We start from the raw sequence: 6,385 nt of genomic DNA on the forward strand, positions 1-6,385 counted from the left end.
AATGTGATTAAAATCCATTCCTTCACGGTTAGATTCTGCTCACTTCTTCCCTTAAGCTTCCTTTCTTTTCTTCGATCCTACAAAACATCAATTGTAATCTTATCACATTATGTATTAAGAATATAGAATAGAAGCTTAAAAGAGTTAGTCAATGGATTTTTTTTACCTAAAGCAAAGCCATACGTTCTGACTCTCCCATCTGTTAGATATCTTAGGTAAATAGGGCAGCTTCGTCTCCAATGCCCCTTCTCTTGGCAATAAAATCAAATTGACTCTTTTGGAACGGAACATGGTACTACTTCAAACATTGCCTTTCTCTTATGATCAAACTTTTAGATCATAGCATGTCTTTCGTTGCCATTGTCTATATCCACAGAGGTCTTGAAGGCAAAATCCCCAATCAACTTTGCTTTTCTATTGCGCCAAACCATTGCTGATTCAACAGCAATAAGCATATAGGTGAGATCTATAAGGGTCACGTCGCAGTTCATCATACAATACTCTCTTACGAACTCACTATATGAGTTAGGAAGTGACTGAAGAACCCAATCAACAGCCATCTCCTCACAGACAACAGATCCTAACATTCTTAACCTATCAATGTGTGACTTCATCCCTAGGACGTGTGCACACACCGACTTTCCTCCATTCTAGATAAGGGATCATATATTCCTCCATTCTAGATATAGTATGAGACATGATTTCTAATCATTCTCTCTTTACTATTTCTCGACTTCCGATTTATGACGACTGACTAATTGAACAAATCAAATTAGCCCTAGCCCAGCCGAGCATTTATGTTTGTCATCACTAAATTATCGAGGGGCCCAAAGATATCGCTTTTATCCTACTTTGGATAAAAGGAACGGATAAACTTTGATTCAATGTTCGCTTGCACTTACTCACCGGATCACACACAACAATATGTTTTATGAGACCAATTTACTGGTGCGTTTACATATTATCAATGCGTAACCGATTTGCAAGATACAACTCACACATCTCGGTTTCAAGAATATAAGATGTTATCGTCTCACCAATCGCTCGTGATACAATTCATGAAGTGATCCAAGTGAGCGTGGGTTTAATCCAATGCTCAAATCATATTCATAAGCACTCATGAACGTTACAACAAACATTTTCTTATGTCAAATACTCTTTAGATAATCCACACACCAATTCACGACAGTCTTTATTCATACCTACTTCCAACATATGAACGACTGTGGCCCGTTCGAATAATTTGACTGTTCTCAACCAACTAAATTATTCAGGAAGTCAAAACATGCAATGTGAAACACAAGGATAATACTAATCCCATATGGCCTCAAACCTTTGAGTATAAATAAAACACCTTTTATTTATCACCATATCGATTACTCGTTATTTGTTGTTTCGGGTAATCAACTTCTTACTTGAATTATTACTACACTTGTCCTATGCTCCTAGCATGCACACAATGTTTACCTATTGTTCTTACTTTGTGAAATAAATCAAATGAACACATTTCCAATCATACTCATTTCACAACTCCCAATCCTTTTTCATAAATGAAAGAATATCAAATTCTTGCCATTTATGGAATATGCTAGATTCTAACATTTTATGCAACGATCCTTTTGTAATATCACTGCACTAAAGTCACAATGACTATTGCCAATGAAATTACAAAGTCCTCTATCAGAGATTGTTACAAGACAATTCCATAGATGTGATGTCTCTCACTCAAAGTACATTCCTTTGAAAATCCTTTTGCATAAAGGTTTCTAATCTAGACATTGATTCTCAATATCAAACTCCCAATATGAAAACTTTCCATACTTACTATATGACAACTCATTCTCAATAGAATCTTATCTATTCATAATAATGTCGATATGGTCCGTCCAATACTTTACTTTCAACTAGTTTCGAACTATGAAGAGGAATGTCGTAATCATAATCGAAATTTGAGAACACACTATGTTTCCTTGACTAAATTATTAACATTCCATAACCTAAGCCTTTAGATTTGAAATGAAGAATAATATTCTCTCCCTTAATCATAGCAAAACAACTATTCAACCTTTACAACTTTGCAAAGTATGACTTTTGTTTTTCTATAATTAATATTGCTAACTTGCAATACTTTTCATAATAATCGTGCAATCATAACATTTATGCTCCCACTATCATGATAATTATTATAAACATAACACTTATGCTCGCACTAGCTTTGACATGTATTCAGAAACCAGCTTAACTTCCAGAAAAAAAATACTTATTGAATTTCTTAAGTTCATGTTTCTAATACCTAATGCTTTGATAATCCTTTATCTAAGCTTATACACCTTTCCCTTAGATAGCTCATATGTGTGTCTAAACAATTCAGACTAATTGCCAAATCTCACAATTCGAATCATGGAAAGGGATACCGTAACCATAATCGAATTCGAGAATCCAATTTTCACAGTCACTATCTTTTTAAAATCTCTCTTAGTGAAATCATTTCCTCACAGTCATTTTCATGAAGGAGGGAATCTTATGACACTTAGATTTTAATGGTGTATGTGTTGTTATCCATGTGAATTTGTCAAAACCAAAGTTTACGACAAACTCAAACTCATATGGACCGAACTTTCTTAATCTTGACTTGTTGCCTTATGGTAACACAGCTACCCACCATGTCTTCCAAGTAGTTAAGCAGCTCACCTTTTCCTATCAATGTACTTTTCATTGATCAAGATCCTTGCCTTTTACGCATTCAAATGAGAACTCATAGGGCTCACATGCATAATTAACTCAATTGGAACGGCACAGACGCAATATAGTGTCAACCCGATAGGTTGTAAACCTCAACTTGTGTGCTAGTGATGATCGATAAGGTTTATTTTTATTTGTTCTTGAAACCATTCAATACTATTAAAACTCCCACTGACTCCTTGACATATAAGATTCTCTTTGTCAATAAACATTTCTTGACAAACAAATATTCAAGAGTTTGTGTAGTTTTTATCAAAACACTTCATAAATTGGTCCTAGTTGGTCTTTGTATTTTCCAAGACATCACAACTTTCCACATTTGATGAATGTTATAAACCTTCTTAATACTTATCACTCAATTTCACAATCTTAACTCTAAGACTTGTTTTGGAACGAAGTATGATTGACTTCTTGATTTAACCATTTCTTCAATTCTTGATTCCTCTTCTTAGACATGCAATTGTACTAAGACTCACTTAGAGGATCAATTGAGATATGGTTCTTAATCATTAAGACTTATCATAAAGCATACAAGGTACTCTCCCTTCTTCTTAGAATGGAGAAACTTTTATCTTTCTGCCTACTTGATTCTTCTTATTCGTTCTGCTATTGATTTAAACTTTTTCAATCAATTCAGAATTACACTTAATCTTATAAGTATAATCATATTTACTAAACCATTAGTAAATCATAATGAATATCTTTGTTACTCTTGTGGTGGACTTGATTAACACACAACTTTGTGTACTCGATCTCCTAGTCCTTCACTTGACACTTTATCAATGAATTAGTCTAATTTCCAAATATGAAATTTCTCATTCATCGTGTAACCAAGTTGCATGATTCCAAGTTTCTGTCCAATTGAAACTTGGGCGATGAGAAACTCTCCCTATTTGGTAAATTCTCGACATTTCCACAAACAACATAATTAAGAATCAAATCCATTATTGCTAATATTAGGAACATTCAAACATCAATTTTTCATATACGCCATTGCAAGGATAAATAAATAAGATAAAATCAAAATTTATTTTATTGCGGAAAAATTTGTCCTTACAATGCAATTCATTGAAAAACCATGCTAATACATCTTTCTTAGCAATCTAATTCTAACTCTAAGTAGTAGCTCAAGAATCTAATCTTCAAGTAATGCAATCGAAATCGATTTCTTCACGGTTGGATTCTGCTCATTTCTTCCCTTAAGCTTTCTCTCTTTTCTTCGATCCTACAAAACATCAATTGTAATCTTATCACATTATGTATTAAGAATCTAGAATAGAAGCTTAAAAGAGTTAGTCAATGGATTTTACCTAAAGCAGAGCCATACGTTTTGACTCTCCCATCTCTTAGATCTCTTAAGTAAATAGGGCAGCTTCGTTTCCAATGCCCCTTCTCTTGGCAATAAAAACAAATGGACTCTTTTGGAATATGACATGGAACTACTTCAGACATTGCCTTTCTCTTATGATCAAACTTTTCGATCATAGCATGTCTTTCGTTGCCCATTGTCTATATCCATAGAGGTCTTGAAGGCAGATTCACCAATGAACTTTGCTTTTCTATTGCGCCAAACCATTGCTGATTCAGCAGCAATAAGCATATAAGTGAGATCTATAAGGGTCATGTCGCAGTTCATCATACAATACTCTCTTACGAACTCACTATATGAGTTAGGAAGTGACTGAAGAACCCAATCAACAGCCATCTCCTCACAGACAACAAATCCCAACATTCTTAACCTATCAATGTGTGACTTCATCCCTAGGACGTGTGCACACACCGACTTTCCTTTTTTATGTTTACTTGCCAAAAGGGCTTGAGTGAGCTTGAACTTTTCAAGCTTTCGAACTTGTGGGTTTGGGAGAATAATTAGAGGAGGTGGAGGAAGTGAAGCATGATCTCTTGTTACTCGATCGAATCGTGGAATATCATCTTCATGCGGAATGCTTGTTCCACGGGATTTAGGAAGATCATAGTTGTCGTACTTTGACATCTACAAAACGGGAGAAAATGAATTCAAGTTAGTTGATTGATTGAGTCCTCAATAAATCACCCAAATGAGATATTAAGGCTAGGACCCAACACAATACGCTACAACCTAGAAAAGGGATGTCGTAATCTAGTTGCAGAATATTTGAAGGTAAGTGAATGACGATTCACTAATTTCCACCATGAAAAACGAAAAAGAAATTTAAGTTTTAAATCTATGAAAATTCCTAGATCCTTTGAGATTCATTGAACATTTCAATGGCATGTTTAAATCTCGATATACCCCTCTTGTTTGTGACTGGGATGCCGAGGATCACAAAGCGGGTGTGAATAACCATGCAAACTTACATGGTGCCCCCACATGTTACAGTCACCTATTCGATGTGCCGGTTAATCACACACACTCCACCGAACTATGACAAACATTGAGTCACCCTTTGCTACCTTTGCTTAGAAACAATTAGTGTGCCGGTAAACCACACACGCTCCACTAACGTCTTCGCAAGGGCACAAAGTGTAATTTCATGGAATTGCATCAATTCACTTTTGCCTAAGTAACTAAGATTGAGAATTTGTAAAACATTTAGTTACTTTTGTACTTCATTATACTTATAATGGAAGGTTTTGTCCTATCCTACCCGTTCGGCTAACGACCCTCCACTAGTCAAGAGTGCGGTGGGTAAGAGTGGATACCCATTCAATCGCCATTTTATAGGCAATTTCCTTAAACACCCCTTATAGACCAGCTTCGTGAATGAGGCCTACTAACGGTAAGACTGACTTTTACTCATACATGTATATAATGTTAGACTTTTAATGTTATATATAGTATAGGGTGTATTTTACACTTTTAAAATACTAGGAGGTCAGATTTAACAGTTATACTTCTAATTCAATTAAATTGTAAACCAAAAACTTTATGGATTTATTAAATCTCTTTTAATTATAAACCTTAATTAATTAATAAAACCATAAGGGTGTGATTTGAACTTTTCAAAACAATATTAAGGTTTTAGAATTTAACATTCCTAGATTAAACGTTTAATCAACTTTTAAATTCCAAAAATTGAGGGCATGTTTTGAAACATTTAAAAAAATTAGGTTTAGAATTTAAATATATATCAAAATTAAACTTTTAATCAAAATTTAAATTCCAAAACTTGAGGGCAAGTTTTGAAACCTTTTCAAAACATTAGGGTTTCAACTATTTAAATTTCAAAACTAAACTTTTGAGTTTAAATTTAAACTAGAAAACCTAATGGGTAAAATTGAAACTTTTCATAACACAAGGATCAAATAACAAATAATATAAATTAAACAATTAATTTGATCATTATCTATATTTGACCTAATTTCAATTTCTTGCAAAATAAGTTACCCAATTAACACAAATAATCAACTTTAATCATATAAGGAAGTTATTATCTAATTAATGGGTAATTATCTTTTGTTTAATCAAGGAGATACTCAAAAATATGAATAAAATCGGATTTTAATGATCTAAAACAGATAAGGCAAGTATCCATGAGAAAAACAGCAAGAAATCCCGAAATCCCCTCTTTCTGACGCTTGAACTCGCCGAGTACCCATATGGACTCGCCGAGTAGGGGGCTACTCGCTGAGTCCACAATGGGACTCGCCGAGTCCATCAGGC

This window comes from Lactuca serriola, chromosome 1 (genome assembly GCF_051521515.1).
Source record: "Lactuca serriola cultivar US96UC23 chromosome 1, Lser_US96UC23_V15, whole genome shotgun sequence".
NCBI lineage: Eukaryota > Viridiplantae > Streptophyta > Magnoliopsida > Asterales > Asteraceae > Lactuca > Lactuca serriola.